This window comes from Molossus molossus, unplaced genomic scaffold (genome assembly GCF_014108415.1).
Source record: "Molossus molossus isolate mMolMol1 unplaced genomic scaffold, mMolMol1.p scaffold_m16_p_12, whole genome shotgun sequence".
NCBI lineage: Eukaryota > Metazoa > Chordata > Mammalia > Chiroptera > Molossidae > Molossus > Molossus molossus.
In genome coordinates, this window is record NW_023425347.1 from 51,934,328 (window position 1) to 51,957,520 (window position 23,193).

Consider the following 23,193-nt stretch of genomic DNA (forward strand, 5'->3'; position numbering starts at 1 on the left):
CTCTCAATATTTACTTTTTTCACTCACCCCATGCTCCTAGTGAGGTGAACTTGTTGCTATTATAATATTATGTGCATTACATATAATGTATTATATATAATTTATTTACATATATTATTTATATTTTATAAATTATATTTAAGATATGTTATTTTGAAATGTTGCAATATTTCAAAGAAGTTTTATTAACTCTATTGTATAAATAAAGAAAATGAGACTTAGTTTATATAGCTAACAAGTTGTAGAGCTAAGATTTAAATCATGTTCTGTTTCCAAAGCACTTTCCCTCATGACATAACTATTTAAATGCAAATTCAAGAGTCAGAGTGAACTCTTTCCTTGTATTTTAAAGAAAGGCAAGGATATATACAAATATTAAATAAAGAAAAATATGCACTAGAAAAATAACTTGCTCTGTCATAGGCCTTAGGCCCTCTGAATTCCAGAGTCACTTCTCATTCTTCTTCTATTCTTGTATACATAAGAAAGACATCATGGAAATGGACACATGATTTTTAACATGAAGAAGATCAGATTAAAGAAAATTAGAAAAAATAAAGACAGGTGTGATTCATCAACGGTCATAATTCTTTCAGACATGGGCAAAAAAAGTACATCTTATTTAACTACATCTTATTCAAACATGTGTAATTCACCAACTATTTATTAAATATCTGTCTTAGAATTTAAAATACACTACATACCAAGTTATATTTCTTGGCCATTAATTTTTGCAAAATTCATTCTTTCACACCACCTTCTTCTTTTTTTTTTTTTAATCCTCATCTGAGGATATTTTTTGAGTAGGAAGGAGGGAGGGGGAGAGAGAGAAGCATCAATGTGAGAGAGACACATCAATTGGTTGCCTTCCGCACGACCCTAACTGGGCAGGGATAAACCTGCAACCAATGCGTGCCTTTGACCTGAAATCAAATCCATGACTCTTTGGGTCCACGGGCTGATGTTCTAACTGCTGAGCCAGACCAGCCAGGATCACCTTCTTTAGCTCCAAACAGGATTGGTATATCTGTTCTCTGACATCATAATGTTCTGTGTAAAATTCTTCCATTGTTTTTCATGTTGTGTGAATTCTTCTCCCACTTCAGGCTGTGAATAAACTGAAGTTAGGGCCTGCAATTTATTGAACTCTGTATCCCAAGCACATAAGAGGTGGCCAATAAATCTTTATTAAATGGTTGTTTCAAGAATATGCCTACTACACACCTGGACAGACCATCTTATTTAAACCAATTTATAATGATAGAAAATCTTTTTAACTTATCTTAAATTTATCTATAAACTAACAAGAACAAAAGAAATATTTGGCTCAAAAGCGAGGTGAAGACAAGAATCTAGAGAAGTAAGATGATTAAAATAATTTTTGCTTGAGAGTATTACAAAATTCGGGAAAATTAAACCTGATTTTTCAGCCTTATGAAGTTTGAGGCATGAGAATAAATATTTTTGGGCCCACTCAAAGTGAAGATTATAATAGAAGATCACCCCCACTTAAAAAAGTAGTCACCAGCCCTGGCCAGTTTGACTTGGTGGTTGAAGCATCAGCCCGCAGATGGGAGGGTCACTGGATTGGTTCCCGGTCAGAGGCATGTGCCTGGGTTGCGGGTTCAACTCATGGCCCTGGTTAGGGTCATGTGGGAGGCAACCAGTCAATGTGGCTCTCTCACATCAATGTTTTTGTTTTTGTTTTTGTTTTTTATCTCTCTCCCTTCCACTCTCTCCAAGGATGGATGGAAAATGATCCTCAGGTGAGGATTAACAGAAGGAAAAAAAAAGTAGTCACCAAAGGGCAACACTATACCATCCCTACTCTGAGGGACCGCACATACACACAAAACTGATTTGAAAAATTTGTCAGGGAATGAAAAACCATCTTGAGAAATACCAAAAGCTAGATGTCTTATTGTTTGTAAACTGAGATCATACTACACTGGTGATCAGAAAAGTCTCAAGCCAAGCATATGTTAGGAATATTTTGATCTAAATAAGGTCTCTAGATACCTGGCAGAAGCAAACACTAGTTCTATCTGAAGCAACTCTTTTTCATCCAAGGCTTTAAAGAGTTCCACAGAAACAGCAGGCTTGATCATCAAAAGTTTGCATGTAAATAGCCCAGGACAAAATGCATCATGATATAGAGTGAAGCAGAAAGAAAAATAACAGAACCAGATCTCCATAGAATTTAAATATTAAGTTGAGCAGAAACCATATATTGACCATTCATACATAATATATTTTAAGAATAAAGATCTACTATTATGGGTAAAGAGCCAAAATACTTTAAAAGTAACTAAAGAGAGCTTCCTGAAATAAAAATATAATAGAAAATAAAAACTAAATGGGCACGCTTGAAATCAGATTAAGTTAACTTGGAGCCAGCTAAAGAGATCATCAATAAATTGAACTATAGCAATGATTACTCAGAATGCAACACAGGTTTGATAAATAGGTTAGGAGACATGAATAATAAAGTGAGAAAATCTAACATAAACTAATGGAATTTCTATAGAAGAGATGAGAGAGAATAAGACAAAAACAATATTGGAATGGATAACTGAGGCTATGGCTTGAAACCTTCCTGAATAAGGCAAATGTAACATCACCAATTCAAGGACTTCAAAGATTCCAAGCAAGAGGAATGCTGAAAGTGTAGAATATTAAGAAAAAGAGATCTTAAAATTAATCAGAGAAAAGACAGACTGTATCTAAAGGAGCATCAATCATACTGATGGCTGATTTTGCTTCAGCAACAATAAAAGCGAAACAGTGGATAATATTTACATTATAAAGAGAGAAAATAACTCTCACCCTAGATTATTATAGCAAGTAACATTCATTAATGGAAAGTAATAAAGACATTTCAGAAAAAATGAAAAAGCTTAAGCTTTCCACAAAGAAACTTTCACTAGAAGAAATTATGACTGTATGTATTATGGACAGAAAAAAATGTACTATCAAAACAGGCCTGAATTTCAAGAATGAACAGCAAAAAAATGTAGATATCTTAATAATTCTAAACAGACTTTGACATACAAAAATAAATAAAATCATTGCAAGAGATAGAAGAGCACCGTATAATAATAAAAGGTTTAATTCACCATGAAGACATGATTCTAAAATCCCATATGTAATATTAAATATATAAAGTACAAACTTGAGAACTTGCAAAAGAATAATAAAAAATATGGACAAATCTATCATCATGCTAGGATATTAGCATTTATTGTATAGCATTTACAGTAATTAATAGATTAAGCAGAAAAAAATAAAGTTCATTTAAATAAAATAATTGATTTAATGTCAATATATACAGCACTGAAACCGTCATCACAGGAATACACATTGTTTCCAAGCACAATGAAATACTGATGAAAACTGATCCTATGCTATACAAAAAGCCAAGCCTAAATATATTTCAAAGGATTAGTATTATATATGCCAATATGTGACCACAAAACAACTAACTTAAAATCAATAATAAAATGTTAACTAAAAAACAACCCGATAAGTTTGGAAATTATTAAACACACTTCTAAATTTATGATTTAAAGTGTCATGATAAAAAAAATAGAACTTTACTTGAAACTTATATTTTATTAACTGTCACCCCAATAAATTTAATTAAAAATAGTGAAAAATACAATTTAAAACTTGTAAGAGTGCAGCCAAACTGTTCTCAGAATAAGATATGTAAATGTTTAATTTAGACAAGAAAAATGTTATACATTAAATAGAAAAGCATCCATTCTAAGAAGTTACAAAAATATAAGTTTGCAATATCTAAGGCAGCCCTGACCAGCTTGGCTCAGTGGTTAGAGCATTGGCCCACGAACCCAAGGGTTGCAGGTTTGATTCTGGTCAAGGGCATGTACCTGAATTGCAGGTTTCATCCCTGGCCTCAGTGTGGGTCATGCAGGAGGCAACCAATCAATGTGTGTCACTCACATGGATGTTTTTCTCTCCCACTCTCCCTTTCACTCTATCTAAAAATCAATTGAAAAATATCCTCGGGTAAAGATTTTAAAAAATTAAAATATCTAAGACAAAAGAAATAAAAAATTATCTTAAACAGAGCAAAATACTGAGGCTCAAAAAATGCCTATTAGGTCTTTCAAAAACTGTCAAAATTGAGAGTTCTCTGCTACTATTAATGAAGCAAAAAAGAGAAAACAAAATAAGCAATACAGGGTGTGGCAAAAGTAGGCTCACAGTTATTTGTAAATAATACAATGATTAATAAATAATAATACAAGAATAAACTCTGTGTTTCATGTACTCACAACTGTAAACCTACTTTTGACACACCCTGTATTATAAAAGAAAAAGACATAACTGCACACTTAGCAATTATTGAAAAGATGAGTAGATACTCTGAACAACTTTAAGCTAAACATTTGAAAACCTAGGTAAAATAGATATATTCTTTTAAAAATGCAACAAAATTTCTTTGAGAAAAAATAGAAAGTCCAATAAGGATTAATGACAGCCATTAATACATTTCCAAAACCTGAAGAAAAAAAAGTAAAAAGCATGTCCTATATGAAAACAACAATGGTGCCCGCTTTCACCACTCTCATTTAACATTATGATAAAAGTCCCAATCAGCCAACTAAAGCTGGAAACAACAACAAAAGAAATAAAAAATACTGTTTTTAATCATTACAAGGGGCTTTTTTTTTTTTTACCTTTTGCATAAATGCAAAATATATTTTTGTGCATTTTGTAATCAATGGCATCTTAAAATCAGTGAAGGACGCTAAAATATGTAACTCAGAAAAAAAGATATAAACTGTTATCATTCAAAAATATTTGAAAAAAAATTCAATGTAGAAAACTCAAATGATTAATGGTAAGTTTTTAAATTAATAACAGGTTAGCATGGTATTAGATACAAAATCAATATTAAAAGACAATTATGTGTCTATATACCAGTAATAACTAGTTAAAAAGTCAAAATAAGATTACATATATAATAGTATAAAATATATCTTGGGAAAAATAAACTAAAAAAAATAAGAACCCTGGCCAGTTTTTTCAGTGGTTAGAGCATCGGCCTGCAGACCAGAGAGTCCCGAGTTAGGTTCCCGCAAGGGGCACATAAATAAATAAATAAATAAACCAAAATAAATAAATAAATAAATTCTTTAAAAAAAAAAAAAAGATTTCTGTAGAAAAAAATTTTAAAAACTTTATTGAAAGAATTTTAAGAGCCCCAATAAATAAAAATGTATATTATATTCATGGATTGGAAATCTCTTATCAATATCAATTAGATGCCAGTTCTTCCCCAAATTAAGATATAGATTCAACGCAATTATTTTTGAAAGTTATAACACTTATGCGTGGTGTGCAGTGTGTGTGTGGTACATGTTGAACTGTTCTATTACTGTGGCTACATGACAAACCACTTAAAAACTCAGTGGCTTAAAATGACAGCAATATTTACTCATGAATCTGCAATTTGGGCTGAACTCCATGGGAACTTCTAGTTTCTGCTCAGTGAAACATTCAAGCATTTGGGACTGTTTGAAGGAGTTAGAATTATCTGAAGATTTGCTTTCTCATACGTTTGGCACCTAAATGAGGGGCTGGAACAACTGAGGTTAGAACAGTTGGGGCTTCTTGGGTGTCTTTATCTTTATATATCCTTTCCACGTGATCCCTCAGCATGGTTGCTTCAGGGTAGCCAGATATTATAGATGTCTACCCAGGGCTGCTGAGGTGCACGTCACAGAATAACCAGGTAGAAGCTTGAACAGTTTTGAGGACTCAGCCTTGGAAGATGTGTCTCACTTGTGCCATGATTGCAGAGCCACCCAGATCCAAGGGGAAAGAACATAGACCATACTCTTTATGAAGGAGTGTCAATGTCAGATACTAAAAGGAGAATGTGGAGAGAGATGTATTAGTGGAGCTACCTCTGAAAAATACAATCTTTAACAAGAAAGTTACAAAACTATCCTACAATATCTATTGAAGTCCAAAAGTGATGGTCTGCCAAAATACTCTTGAAGAAGAAGAAGGAAAAAACCAAGACTTTACAATACAAAAATGCAGTGTAATAAAGCCATAGGGATAGAAAAATTGACCAATGAAACATAAATGTAAAAGATACACGACACATACACGTCGTTAAAAAACAGAAAAATCTATAAATAAATATGTATATATGTACACACATACATATGAGCATTGGTATATTAAATATAGCGGTTCCTCAAATAACATCCTTTTATTCAATATTATTTCATTATAACATTGATGAGATGCCATAGAAATGACTCTGGTTTATATCAATTAGCCTATGGTAAGTTGGTTTCATTATATGTTGTTTCAAATAAAGTCACAGAACCTACAGGTGGCATTAAGGGAGGAGTTACTATATACAGAAAACAAATGAGTTAATCACATGAGAAGAAAATGAAATTGGACCCTACCTCATACTGTACACAAACATCGATTCCATATAAACTTGTAGAAACTATATTGTGATTTACCCCATTCATAAATATTCTTCTTGCTTTTCCCAAATATTTAAAAACACAAAACAAAAAACCCTAATGAGAGTATAATCATTTTAGTGTTCTATCATTATTAATGTTCTTGCTCTCTTTGTCTAACTGTCAACTACTAGCTAGCCACTTTGAATCTTCACCTGAACTCCAGTGAACTCAAACTCTTGCCATTTAATTACCCTGAATCACTGCATTGGGAAGAAAAACTGAGCTATGCCCTTGTGTTTTTTATTTTATTTCATTTCTTGGAAGGAAACAAGAAAGGATCAAGTCTGTGCATGAAGATGATGCCAATCTCACAATCCACCAGCACTTAATTCAATTGAGATTTTTGTTTTGGCTCTTTTTGTTTCCTCAATTGGTAATCATGAGTAGGGAAAGATAAATGTTTTGTTTATATTTTGTTTGTTCACAAAGATTCTAAATTTGTAAGAACTTACTTGATTTTGGCAAGCATTATTGTCAAACAGCTCTAAATACCCAACCTCTCAAAGGCTGCATTAACTGTTTGAGTTTTTCTAACTAAAGTAGCAGATATATCCTATCAACTTTATTTACTCTTGGCATTACTTGTCTTTTTATTCATTTATTTGCTCATTCATTCTCAATTCACTCTATATATGTCTAGCTCTGGCTCTATCTCTTATTTCTAAATAATCACCCAATATGTACCAGACCCTGCTATCGATCCTCTGTTTTCATTAGTAAACAAAATGTCTAAAATGTAAACACTTTAAAAGGATAAGCATGATGATATATGCTTCTCCCCTTGACCCTAAACAATGAATTGTGTTGTAGTGGAAAGAGTAAATACTTCAGTTAGAAAGACATGCATTTTTGTCTCACTTTCAAAATTTCCTAGTCCCATATTTCTAGGCAACCTTCTCAACTCTCTTCACTTTAATTCACCCATCTGTGAAAAATCGGTGTAGTAAATCCCTTCTCATACAACTGGGATTGTGATTAGTCTCATGTCTCATATGATATTAAACAGATATATAATGCATAGAGTTTTATATTTTCTTAGTATTCCTGGAGATATTTTCAAGATTAAAAAATAGCAATCATAATAATGGCCCATAAGTAAAGTGAAAAAAGTAAGTGAAGTTATATCGCAGCCTACATAATGAGAGTATAAAAATTATAAAGGTTGCCCAGTTATATAATGCATTCACTTAGATTAGTGAGTGCCTTCTGTTTGTCAGATACTGTTTGAGATTCTGTAAATTCAAAGATGAATTAAAATTTCTTCTTTCTCATGTCATTTAGATTTTAGGAAAGAGAACTACAGTAAATTATAATGTGATGTGGTAAATGTCGTAATGGAGAAAATCTAGATTTGCAATATAGGTAGAGTGGGCTGCCTGAATTTGTTTGAGAGTCTGAGGAATGTTTCAAAGAGGAGGTAATAATTGGAGAAATTTAAAAAATATAACATTTTCTCACACACACACACACACAGAGTTTCTAAAATACTTCAATGGGGAAGACCTCATAGAGAAGAGACAGGTGAAGATGTAAGACCTATATAAGATACCATTTTTCTCAAGTATTTGCCAGTGGAAGGTAAAAGTTGAGAACCAGGTAACCTTTCAGAAGTCTTACAAAACTGAGAAAACAGAATCTACAGGGATGACGAAGCTTTGTAAACATCCCATACTTTCAGTTGATAACCCCTGAGTAGCTATACCTTAAAATAAGTACAAAATTAAAAGAAAAAAAAATACCAGAAATTTAACAGACTAGTCCATTTCTGCTCTGACATAAAAAGTTTAGAAATTGTCACTCCCGTCACTTGATCTAGTTGATATTTATAAAACATTCCATTCACAACAACAGATTATACATTCTTTCTGAGCACCCACAAAACATATACCATCATAGGCTATATATTGTGGATAATAAAACAAACCAAAGAATTTAATGGAATTGCATTTGTACAGAGTGTGTTTTCTAATCACAATGGAATCAAATGAGAAATCAGTAACACAAAGATACAAAAAAAATCTCCAAACACCTGATAACTCTAAATAATCTAATCTATGAGTTGAAATGATGGAAAATGAAATACATCATAACAAACCCATAGGACACAACTAAAACACTAAAGTTAGTTAGTTATAATGCAATGTGATCAATGCTGCAAATGACTGAGAAATGTATTTCCTTAAATGCTTATGCTAGAAAGAGAAAAAGTACCAAATCAATCATCTAAGCTCCCATCTCAAAAACCTAGAAAAAAAATAAAAGAGCAAAACAATCCCAAAGCAAGCAGAAGGAAAGACATAATAAAATGCAGAAATCAATGAAATCAATATAACAAAAAGTTGTTTTAAAAAAAAAAAAATCAATAGAATTGACAAGCTTTGTGTAAGACTGGCAAAGTAAAGAAGAAAGACAAAAATTACCGATATCAGAAATTAAACAGTAAGATCACTACTGATCCTGCAGATATCCAAAGGAAAGTGGGAATACTGCAAACAACCATGTTTCATAACTTAGATGAAATGAATGGATCAATTCCTCCAAATACACAAGCTTTCGCAATTCATTCAGTATTAGGTAGATGATTCAAATAGTCCTATAACTATTAAGAAAAAACAAATTCATATTTTTAAAGTTCCAAAAATAAAATCATCAGGCCCAAATGGTTTTATTAGAGAATCCACCAAACATATTTTTTAAATTAACACTATTTTATGCAGTATACTAAACATGTAACAATATTAATCAGCAAATGCACTAAAAGAAATGTATCCAAAAGAAATGAAAACATATGCCCACAAAAATACCTGTAGAAAAATGTCTGTAACAGCTTTATAATAGGCCCAAACTGTAAAGAAACCAATGTCCTTCTGTAGGTGAATGGTTAAATATACTGGGGTACATCCATGTCATGAAATACTACACAGAAATAAAAAAGGAACAGACTACTGATACACACAACAATCTAGATGAACCTCCAGAGAATTATGTTGAATGAAAAGGACAATCTCAAAAGGTTATATACTGCATGATCCCATTCATATAGCTATCTTAAAATGACAAAATTAGAGATATGGAGAACAGATTGGTTATTGTCAGGAGTTAAGGAGGGAATAGGAGCAATATGAGGGGTCCTTGTGGTGATGAAAATGTTCTATCTCTTTACTATGTTAGTGTCAAGATCCACATTGTGATACTGTACCATGGTTTTGCAAAATGTTATCATTAGGGGAAACTGGGTTAAGAATTTATGGACGCTCTGTATTATTTCTTATTACTGCATGTAAATCTAGAATTATCTCCAAATGAAAAAGTAATTTAAATAAATAAATTACTTTTAATATAATGAGCATTAGTGGAGCCATCACTGCCAAATTACATGAACTAAGAGTAAAGGAAAGTCCAGCTGGTGTGGCTCAGTGGTTGAGCGTCAACCCATGCACCAAAAGGTCACCAGTTCGATTCCCAGTCAGGACATATGCCTGGTTGTGGGCCAAATTCCCAGTGAGGGGCATGCAGGAGGCAGCCAATCGATGCTCTCTCTCATCTATGTTTCTATCTCTCTCTCCCTCTCACTTCCTTTCTCTCTAAAAAAAAAAAAAAAAATCAATAGGAAAAAAAAAAGAGTAAAGGAAAATTGATTCTCCAGAGGAATTACGGTGGTGTTAGGAGAAGGATAGAGAATAAATGTGTGCAAACACAACTGTCTAACACGGAAGGGCATCATCAAATCTTATATACTCCTATTATTAGAGGTTGTTGTTTCATATTTACACTGTTGATCATCAAGGATTTGGAGAAACATATATGATTTGTCTTTCAGTGGCAATCCAGAAACTGATGTTTCTGAAATGTATAATCCTTAATTATACTTTGGGAAAATACACAAATACCCTACTTCTGCATTAAAGATGAAAACATTTCTTGGAGATGGGGGAATAAAATAAATTATATTTACAAATAACATCTTCCACTTGACCTAAAATATTTCATAAATTAGGCAGTTACACAGAATATGAAGCCAAATCTTTGTTACAGAGAAGTTAGCCTAATGAGCAATTAGTGGTTATCTTTACAGTGTATATGATTGTTTCAAAGATGCCCTGTTTTCACATTCCTTGTATTCAAACTGCAGAAGTCGAAAATGGCCGAGTTACCATGTACATCATCCAACATTCTCTGTATAGTCACAGAGAGCCCGGCACTGGACTATTGAGGAAGCAAAGCCCAAAGAGTCAGATCTTTCTTGGATTCACCAAAGACTTTTTAGCTGCCTCTAAAAGTGATCAGTCACACAGACAGCTGAGGAGAGTGTGCTTGTTTTGAATGGTTCACATTTGTCATTGGATATGCCACCTCACACTACAATGGTACTGTGTTCAAGTACCTACTGCAAGGGGTAGGTATTACTACTCAACAGAGCAGTGTACAAATCTTGCCAGTGAAGCAAATACAGGGGTAGGTAACTGATAGAGTGGCCTGTAAGGTGCCTTCCTAATTTAGGATTCCACAATTTCATGAATGGTACTAAATGATGATGATAATGAGAGCCCACATGTGTATGATACTTTATGTCAAAAAAGCACTTTCGCTTCCATAATTACATTTTATTCTTACAATCAGCCCTGTAAGGTAATCATTCTTTCTACATATGAGAAACTGATGAAGAGGTGAAGTGATCTTAGAATATTATTCAGCAAGTGAGTGGTAACTTATGAACTTGATCCCAGGTCTCACTATAGGCAAATCTCTGGCTCTCTGATGTGACCATATCCTAGTAACAATATGCCTGGTACCAGAGGAGCAATGAATATAAAATAATTCTCTCAAAGAAATAAAATAGGCTCTAACTTATCTTACCTACAATCCAATTACATTTTTAAAAGTGCCTTGGTTATAAATCTAAGAACCAGATAGTCTGGGAACAGTAGTCAGAAGAGCCCATTCAATCGCTAGCAATGGGATTACTTCTCTCTTTATTTTTTGCTGATATGCAGCATACTGTTTTACCAACTTAAGGCACATTTATACAGCATATTAATAGAACACAGTGTCAAACCAAGCATTACAGATTTATCATGTAAAACAAAAGCAAACAAAGTGGATGTACTCACAGAGATACACCACACACACACACACACACACACACACACACTGTTGGCATCTGAATGAAAAGAAGCTAAGTCTTGACACTTAAAGCCAAATGTAATTGTTAGTAGGTAAGATACCATTTTCCTAAGAAGCATCTTCTGAAATGTGTAAAATGAACTGCTTTTCCAAGATCTTTAGGAGACCATTTTTCAAGGTTTAGGATCATTCTTCAAATAAGGTTCTGTTTTTAAAAACAAAAACCCAAGAGCTAGTACTAACAGGTTTTGATTTTTTAAAAATATTTTGTTTCTGGCACTGAAGTAGGGGAAATTTACATATATTATGCCTACGTGTTACAGAAATACTACGGGGTAGGTATTTTTATTCACATTTAACAGAAGTATAGATTAAGGTTCAAAAAGGTTAAAATTACATGCCCGAGATGTTATTCCTGGTAACTAGAAATCCAGTCTAAGTATATTGGACTATAAAGCCTATGTTCTTTCTTCCTACTACACACCATATCCCATTTTGATTTCATACATGTGACCACTGCTCTCATCACAGACATTTGGCAGGCATTAGAGTTAGGAGAGATGGTGATGCTCTATTATGCCCCTTCTCTGTCATTTGATTGCAGGAAGAAAGGAAAGAGTCTCTTGTTTGGGAGAGGTACCAAATGTAAACAAAGAATTGTCTGTATAATGTGGTACAAGCACAGGGACAAATTTACAGACCAATGGAACACAACTGAGAGTCTAGAAGTAAACCCATATCTATATAGCCCATTAATTTTTACAAAGGCACCAAAACCAAAAGGGAAATAATAGTCTCTTCAACAAATTATGCTGGCAATGCTGGATAACCATATAATGAATCTGCACCCCAAATTCATGTCCCATATAAAAATTAACTCAACATGGATCAAAGAGCTAAATGTAAGAACAAAAACAAAATCTATTGTAAGAAAATATAAAGATAAATCTTCATAACTTTGTATTTGTCAGTGGATTCTGAGATTTGACACCAAAAGCACAAATAACAAAATAGATAAATTGGACTTTTTAAAAATTAAAAACTTAGGTACATGAAAAGACATTATCAAGAAAGTAAAAAGACAATCTACAGAATGAGAGAAAACATCTATAAATTATATATGTATAAGGGTTTAGTACCCAGAACACATAAAGCACACTTAAACTGAACAACAAAAAAGGCAAACAACCCAATTAAGCAATAGGCAAACTACTTAAATAAACATTTCTCTAAAGAAAATATACAAATAGCTAACAAGCATATGAAAGATGTTCAAAACAATTGGCCATTAAAAAAATTCAAATCAAAACCACAATGACAAACCACTTCACACTCACTAGGATGGCTATAATAAAAACAATTATTTTTCTTTATTGATTTTAGAGAGAGAAGAAGGGAGAGAGAGATAGAAACATCGATGAGAGAGAACATCGAAATTTTGTTGCCTACAGTCTCTTCTAGGATTTTTATGGATTCATGAGTTACATTTAAGTCTTTTATCCATTTTGACTTTATTCTCATGTAGGGTGTAAGTTGATGGTCTAGTTTCATTTTTCTGCAAGTAGCTGTCCAATTTTCCCAGCACCATTTATTAAAGAGGCTGTCCTTACTCCACTGTATGCTCTTGCCACCTTTGTCAAATATTAATTGAGCATATTGCCTTGGGTCCATTTCTGGGTTCTCTGTTCTGTTCCAATGGTCTATATGCCTGTTCTTGTGCCAGTACCAGGCTGTTTTGATTACAGTGGCTTTGTAGTATATCCTGAAATCTGGTATTGTGATCCCTCCAACTTTGTTCTTCCTTTTCAAGATTGCTGTGGCTATTCGAGGCCCTTTTTGGTTCCATATGAACTTTTGAAACAATTGTTCTAATTCTGTGAAGTATGCCGTTGGTATTTTGATGGGGATTGCGTTGAATCTATAGATTGCTTTGGGTAATATGGACATTTTAATGATGTTAATTCTACCAATCCATGAACAGGGTATGTGCGTCTACTTTTTTATATCTTCCTCTATTTCTTTTTTCAATGACCTGTAGTTTTCTGTGAATAGGTCCTTTATTTCTTTGGTTAAGTTTATTCCTAGGTATCTTAATTTCTTTGCCGCAATGGTAAATGGGATTTTTTGCTTAGTTTCTCTTTCTGTGAGTTCATCATTGGTGTAAAGGAATGCCATCGATTTCTTGACATTAATTTTGTATCCTGCTACTTTGCCAAATTCATTTATTAAGTCTAGTAAACTTTTGATGGTCCATCAGTAGACGAATGGATAAAAAAGCTGTGGTACATATACACAATGGAGTACTACGCAGCTGTAAGAAAGAAAGACCTCTTATCCTTTGAGACTACATGGAGGGACCTGGAAAGTATCATCCTAAGTGAAACAAGCCAAACAGAGAAAGACAAGTTTCATATGATCTCACCTATCTGTGCAATATAATGAACAGAACAGTCTGAGGAAGGGGGTAGTCCCAGAGACGCGGAAGTGGGATACAGACTGACAATCCCCTAAATAGGGGCGGGGGGGGGGGGAGATAAACCACAGAACTTATATGCATATATGCATGAACAGTGGACATGGACAACAAACTGGGGAAAGGGCAGGGAGGGAGGGGGAAGGGGGAATCAGTGGGGGGAAAAGGAGAAACACCTGTAACAAAAATTAATTAATTAAAAAAAAAGAGAGAGAGAGAGAACATCGACTGGCCGCCTCCTGCATGCTCCTTCCTGGGGATTGGGCCCACAACCTAGGCATGTGCCCTGACCGGGAATCAAACCAGCGACCTTTTGGTGCATGGGTCGGCGTTCAATCACTGAGCCACACCATCTGGGCAATAAAAACAATTTTTAAACGCAGAAAATAACAAGTGTTAGTGAGAATGTGAAGCAATAGGAACCTTCATACATTCCTAATGAGACTGTAAAATGGATCAGCCACTTTGAAAACAGTTGTCTGTTTCCTCAAAAAGTTAAACAGAATTACAATAAGATCCAGCAATTCCACTCCTAGATATATACCTCCAAAGACCTGAAACAGGTACTCAAATACTTGTTCCTGAGTGTTCAGAGCAGCACTGTTTACAATAGAAAAAAGGTGGAAACAACCTAAATGATCATCAACAGATAAATAGATAAGCAAATTGTGGTATATACAGACATTGTTTATACACACACACACACACACACATACATACATACAAACATATATATATTTGTGCTATTTTATATGATATATACATTATATATAATACAATATATATAATGGATTATTAATCCATGCTACAACTTGAATGAACCTCAAAAACATTATACACTAAGTTAAAAAAGCAAGACAAAAGATCAAGGCAACGATTCCTACTACATGAATTATCACAAAGAGGCAAATCTTTAGAGACAGAAAGCTATTAGGGATATCAGAGGATGGGGTTGGGGGAAATAGAGAGTAATTACTTATGGAGTAAGAGACAGAGATATTCTGATGTGATGAAAATGTTTTGAAACTAGAGAGAAGTTGTGGTTTCACAACACTGTGAATGCACTAAATGACGCTTAATTGTACACTTTAAAAAGGTTAATTATATGTAATATAACTTTCACCTCGGTAAAAGAAACAAGTAAGCTGCTCAGTCATAAGTTCAAACATCTCTGCTACTTTGTTTCTGAGATAAACTTGGATAGACCATTCTATCTGGAAATTTACCGTCATATTCCCTATCTTAACTCCTAGCTTTCACGAATTTCCTCTTTCACCACTGTAGCTAAATCCCAAGGAGATCAAACACCCCACTTCATTTAGCTCCTGTATGTGTAAGTAATGATTAAAATACATCTTTACTTAATAAAATGTCTTTAAATCTCCAGTCTCTTAATCTAGGATATTTTTTAAATTTTGAACTGTTCTCCATATATATCCTGAAAAAAAGCTTTGATAATCAAATCTCTTTACATTTCCTCAGAGTACTGAGAGAATGACCATCATCCAAGATAAAAATATCAATACCAAGTTTTTTTCTTAGCATTTTTTGTACCACAGAAAAGCAAAGGAGACCTAATTTTTATTTGAACAAAACTTTCTGCAACTGTAAAATAAGATAAAAAGTGCAATAAGGAGAATTGAAGCAATTTGGAAATGGTAATCATGTCAGCAAACAGCAGCATCACACCATTATTACCATCTTGACATACAGTCACTGAGGATTATACGGTTTTCGTGGACTGCCAGGTGTGGGGCAGGGCTAAAGCTGCCCTTGGGATTTCAAAAACCTTCTTAGAAATCCAGGCTATATTATACTTGTTTTAATCTTTGGAGAAGTTACTTAATTTTTCAAGGGGTTTCTTTAAACACAGTTGTGGTCATGCATGGGAGAGTGTTTTGTGTGAAAATATATACACACACAAAGCACTCAAGTATAAAATAACATTCTTTACATGCTCTCTGTAATAACTGGTGATGAAAACCTAACAATGAAAGCTGCTGAATCATGTCATGAAATTTTTACATTCATTCAGTTAACATTTACTGGACATGTTATGTGGAAGGTAACACAATAGGCACTGGGAATGAGGAGGTAAATAAGAAAGCCCTTGACCTCAATTTGTTCTCAGTATGGTAAGTACTCCAATGTGGATAATGATAAAATACAGTCAGAGGTCAGAAGCAATATGATGAATGTCAGAGCAGGTCAAAGAATGCTTCCTTTGAGACATTATGCCCGAGCATCAATGCAGTCCTGAGAGGTAGGTTAGACAAATCAACAAAAACTAAAATTTAATCTCTGGCTGAGAGGCGAACAGGCAAAGGCACAGAGTTAAGATAAATTATGTTCTGTGAGGGGAAAACGTAGGTATTTTAATAGAACAAAGCACAGGAAGGAAGAGTTATATATATAAGTTCAAGCTAAAGTTCTATGCAGGGATCAAATCATGAAGGAAATAAAATCAGAAGCCTTGATAAGTGATGTGTCTTTCATCTTGAAGACATTTAGGAAGAATCAAATGTTTTGAACATGTGAAAAAAACTGATAATATTTGCAGTTGAGTATATAAACTGGATGACAGTATGACACAGAGGTTGGAAAGAATTTGTTTCTAGCAATACTGAAGACTAGAATATGCAATACAAACTCTTCCAATGCAAAAATAACATTGTTACATTTTTTAATGTTAAAATTTAAATTACATTTTTAACAATGAGTGACTCGGAAATAAAGCAATATTATCAGAGGCCCAAAATGTCAAAAGAACATGATTCCTAAATATAGGTGAGCTCCGTGGTCTTTATTTTCTCTGGGGGTTGGGGCTCCTTCCAGTCCTGATTACTCAGGAGCCTGTGTGTTAACAGGCCAGCAGTGAATACCTATCAGAACCCAGAGAAAAGGTTTGGTGCCTAATCATTGTGGAAGGTCACACCAAAAACCCTCAATCAAGCAAAAAAACAAAAACAAAACAAGAAAGACATTACTATGTCGTAAACTAAAAATACACGGAGATGGAAAGTAAAGAAAGTTTGGATCGGAGAGAGGGTGACCTCCCCTAAAATTCCTAACCAGCACTTATGAAGTTTTATATCTTGAAATGATACTACCTGTAAGCTATTCCTTCTCCCAAGAGGTCAATAGTATTGTTTTGAAGTAGCTCTGGTTGGTCATGTAACCGGTACCAGGCATTGGAAAATGCAAATGCCCTATGCCATAACCCACTTTAAAACTAGGCTCAAGGAATTCATACACATGTAGTTCCAAGGAAATTACCTAAAAATGTATAAAAATCATAGAACATCAAGAAAATAAATCATTCAGAATAAGGATTCTACTGGAAAAAAAAACAACAAACTGAAGAATCAGGGCCATAAAAATCTGAAGATATTAGGAATATCAGACTCAAAATATAAAATATTTTATAAGAAACAAGAGAAAATACAGAATGACAAAAAATAAAAGATAAAAGACTATCACATATGATCCAAGCAGATTTGAAAGAACTAAATAAACACCCTGAAAATAGCAATATGTTAATTGGATTTAAAGCTCCATAGACCTGTTAACCAAACTAATGGACTTATAACAAAGAATTCAACACAGAGAGTGAATGATATATGAAAAAAGTGAAGATACGTAGAGGAAAACTGAGATGGCCAATGATACATAATCAGAGCTCCAGAAAAAAGAGACTAGAAAGGATAGGGGAGGGGCTATATTAGAAAGAGATAGCGGCTAAGTCTTTTTTGCCTCTGGGAATAAGGAAAAAGATTTTATCAGACTGACATCTCTTACGTCTTATATTTCTTTTCCATTTGAAATTAATTATTATGTAAACAAGAGATATGGATTTTGTTTTTATTGGGATTGCTTTAAAACTATAAATTATCTTAGAGAGAACTGTCATTTGTCTGCATTGCAGTGACTTACTGGGTTTGAAAACAAGAACTATCTTTTTTTTAAATTTATTTATTTATTTTTGTTACAAATGTTTCTCCTCCCCACCCCAGACAACCCCCTCCCTGTCCTACCCCTCACCCCAAGCATTGTCGTCTATGTCCATTCGTTACACATGCATGTTTAATATACGTCCTTTGGTTTATCTTATCCCTCCCCTCTGTCCCCCTTCCTCTGAAAATTGTCAGTCATTTGTCTACTTTTATATCTTTTAGATGTTATAGTGGGTTTTTTTTATATAAATTTGGAATATTCTTTTTTAAGTTTACTTATAATACCTTATCTTCTTTGTTACTATATTGTAAGTGGGGTTTCTCTACCATTATATCCCCTACCTAGTTATTCCAAATGTAAGGTTATTGATTTCTGTATGTTAATTTTATATCTGCTATCTCACTAAATTTTTTCATTGTTTACATTTTATCATTGGCTTTACAGTATCTCCAACTATACTATTATATCATCTGCAAATAGAGATAGTTTTACTATTTTTCCAATTCTTGTGCAATTTCATTTGCTAATACCACCAGTATAATAATTATTAGTAAATACTGTAAGCATCCTTTCTTGATGACCATGGGGTGAACATGCCTCTAATATTTCCTTAATAAATATGATGCTGGTTTAGGATTAGTGTGTGTGTGTGTGTGTGTGTGTGTGTGTGTGTGTGTGTGTGTATCCTGAGAACTTTTAATACACTATATTGCATTGATAGCTTTTCAAATATTAAACCAACCATGCATTCCTAGAATAAATCCTACTGCATCAGGGGTGTTTTATTTTCTTATTGTGGTGTTGGATTCTGATTGTTAATATTTTATTTAGCATTTTTTGCATTGATGTTTATATGTTACATTAGTCAGTAACTTGATTTTCTGGACCATTTTATCAGATTTAATGTTGTGTTTGCTTCATAAAAAGAATTTAATATTTCCCTTGATATCCTATGTGCTGGAGCAATTTATGTAGCATTAGAACTATTTAGACTCTAAATGTTCGATAAAATTCCCTTGTGAAGCAGTTTCTTGATAACTTCTAATATTTCTTCCACAAATATTGGTCTGTTTAAACTTTCTATCTCTGATAGGTACAATTAAACAAGTAAAGTGCATTTTCTTTTTAAATTATCCATTTCATCTAGATCTTCAAAAGCATTTGCATAGAGGTCAGCAATATAGTCTCTTCTGATTATATCAGAATTTCTTCTCTTCCCATGGCTAGTTTTTCCTTTTCATTTCTTATTTTGTATATTTGTGATTTCTCCTATTTTCTTTTAAATTAAATGGTGGTTTCTCTATCTAGTTAAATTTTCCCCCAAAGCCAGGTTTTGATTTATTAATTACATATACTGACTCTTAAATCTCTACATCACTAATTTCTGCTTTTAACTTCATAATTTCCTTCCTTAAATTTTCATTATATTTTTTATTTTTTATTCATTGTATATGTTTTAGAGTTGTCAATTTAATACATTTATTTGTGTTCTTTTATTTTTATGTTTTTAAGACTGTAATATTTTTCTCAGTTCCTTTCTTTTAACATATAGATTCTAATCTGTAGTGTTCTCATCATAGATTTTTAAGAATTTTATAATTTGCATTTTCTTTTCATACAGAAGAGCTGCTTGATTGAAGTATTTGTTAATATTTAGATAAAAAGATATTTTTACTTTGTATGGGCTTTTAGTTTATTTCATATGACCACAGAGTGTTATTTACTGAAGTTTCTGATACTCTCTTTGTGACCTAATATATAGCTTATTTTTGTAAATGTCAATATACAGTTGTAAGTTACATTCTTTGGCATTAGTATTAAAATGTTATTTCATAACAACTAGTTGATTTATGATTTTGTTAGGTCTTCTGTATCTGATTTTTTTGTTATTTAACCTGTCTTGCACTGAGATTGGTGTCTTAAAGTTTCCTCTTTGTGTGTTTCTATGACTAATTACTCTCCTTCCATAGCTGTTATATCTTCATTATGATTTATGGTTTTTAGAATTTATAGGCATCCTTTTTCACATTCAACACTTTTCTTCCCTTGAATGTTACCCTTTACTTGATATCAGGATTGTAATCTGTGTTTTATTGCTCCCATCTACCTGGAAATCTTTGCCCCTCCTAAATGCCACTCTTTATTTCCGGTTTGTCCCTTGTACAAGGCACATAGTTGGATCTACTTTGTAAGCCAAATTAGAAATCACTTTCTTTTGATCTGGTTGAGGCCATTCACTTTTCTTGATATAACCAATAAATTTTAATGTTATAAATGTTACGTTTACTGTTTATTTTCAACGTTTCTTTAGCTATGTTGTATTTGTATTTTTAAGTTTGTTCATTTCTTTTGGTATTTAGACAAATTTATGTTTTGGTTCTACATATTTGTTACTTTTGTACTTACATAACTGTCCAGTGCCCTTAGATTCCTGTTTTCATATTTAATCTTTTACTATCTAATTTGTCAGTCTTTAATAGTACCCTTTAACTCCTACATTGCAAATGCAATCAGCTTATTCTACTTTCTCATTATTTATCTCTTCTCCTCTTTAGCTGCATTATTTCTAGTTTAAAATACTTATACATTATTTGTATATCCATTTTCATCTTTATTAGTCTTATATTTTAAATTAAATAACTCATTTTGCTAAAAGCTACCTATTCATCTCTTGGTTGAATGAAGTTCACTCTCTAGTAGTTTGGTCCAAGAAGTATGTCATTTCTCTCATTTGTAATTATATGAAAAGTATAGAATTTGTGGGGTTATATCTGTTCTTCTGCTTTGGGAGCTTGCAAACTGTGGCTCCCAGGCTACATCTGGTACATACCTGTTCTTGAAAAAAAGTCACGCTTATTGGCTTATTAATTTTAATGGCTGCTTCCACACTATAGTAGCAGAGTAAATTAGCCATGACACAGAATCTGTGGCCAAAAATGCCTAAAATATTTATTATCTCTCTCTTTACAGAAAAAGTTTGCTGACCCCGACCAGCAAGTATGATCAAGTAGACCATACTTTATTTATATAGTTTTTTGAGGATGTTAAAAGATTCAAACTTAGGCCCTGGACGGTTTGGCTCAGCAGGTAGAGCGTTGGCCTGCGGTCCAGAGAGACCCGGGTTCGGTTCCCACTAAGGGCACATACCTCGGTTATAGTTTGTCCCTGGCCCTGGTTGGGTCGTGCGGGAGGCAGCCACTTGATGTGTCCCTTTCACATCGATGTTTCTCTCTCTCTCTGTCTCCCTCCCACTCTATCTGAGAAAAAAATGAAAAAATTTCCTTGGGTGAGGATAAAAAAAAAAGATTCAAACTTAGGTATTTGTCATTAACTTGACTATTCAGACATCTTCCTAAAGAACTGAATTTTAAAACTTCAATTTCCTTAAAATTACATACCTTTAAGAACCTTAAATCGAGATGCTAAAACAAAGCACTACCATATACAACCCTATTTTCTTCTGGCACTAGGTGAAGTGTAAATAATATCTCTAAATGCCTACTGTCAAATAGGCACCTGGAACTTTGCATGTAATTCAATGTTCCATACAGAACTCAAGAAAATATTCATTGTTATTTCTTTCCACAGATGAAGGTGGTAGCACTCAGAAAGATTATTTACCTTGCTGAAGGTCTTTTTACTGATAAATACAAGAATTGATATTGCAACTGAGCCTTCTCTCCTTCCAAATACTATATTCTAGCAGATCTCTTATAAATTCTTGAATGTCATTAGACAAATGATGTAGCTAGTTCAGGTAAGTCTCAAGAATGCTAGATGCCCTTCAAAAATATGACACGTTTCCATTTCAACTTGTTCCCATCCTTGATTTATTTTAAACATTTAATGTCACACCACACACTCCCAGACCCTTTATTCTTGTGCCTAACTTTCATGAAAGATAACTATGCCTACATGAAGGCACACCAAGTCAAGCATTCGCGTTACATTTTGTCAACAACCATATCAAAAAAATTGCCCCTTGGGGACCGAACCATCTTTCTCAGCAGAGAACTACCAAACTTAGCTTCTGCTTTGTTCCAAGTGTAAGACCCTGAAAGCCAGAATGATTATGCATTTGAGTCTTCTTGGGTCACATATTGCCGGGCTGGCCAACTGGGGCTCCAAGGCCAAGTCTGGCACATGACCTCTTCTTGAGATAAAGTCATGCTTATTTGTTTATGCATTTTTTATGGCTGCTTTCACACTATAGTAGTAGAATAAATTGGTGGTGACAAAGAATCTGTAGACTACAATGCCTAAAATGCTTAATGTCACAAATAGAAACAAGTAAGAATGATGCACGCCCCCCCACACACACACACAGAGAAAACACACACACATTCTATGTACAGACATGCCAGAGCAAAATGCAGCTGCCCTCTGCCTCCACCTCACCCCCAATAAAGTAACCTGAAGTACAATGTGCACCTGTGGTGTCCTGGTGGTTTGTTTGGTGTTATTGTAACACATGCTCCCCATTTCGAAACAGTCTTGTTATCCCTCACCTCATTTTTTTTAGGCTTTGCCTCTCATTATGAACAATAAACTACAGAGTCCATTCTTATTGCGCAGGATACTTTCATATGGAAGAAAGTCTGTTTGTTTTTAAATCCTAGTTTTGACACCAGCTGACTACTGCCCATTCAAGGTCTTTCACTGAGCAGACAGGGTTTTTCTGGTTGAAAACTGCTATTTTTAAAAGTTGTTTTGGGATTTCAGGGAGTTTGCATTAAATTCTGCTTCCATGATTTCTTCAAAATTAGTTTCCCTATAGTAGCCATTTCACTGATACTGTTTTTGTCCTTTTTTTCTTACTCAGAATACATTTTGCTAAGGTAGGAAGCAAAAAGACCTAGCAGACCTGCCATTTGGGGAAGGCACCTTTTTTTCAATAATAGGAGTGACAATAAACTGAATAATTTTTGTGTTTAAAAATTCTGTTTGATTCTAGAGGTCTCACAGGTGACTCATAGTCCCCAAAGAGCCCGAAGAAGAACTCTTCACACACGTACATAGAGAGGGAGATTAAGTATTTGAGTAGCATATTTCTAAATCCTTTTAACAAAGACAATTGCAGGCCCAGTGAGCACATCATAATATTTTGTAAATTTATAACTA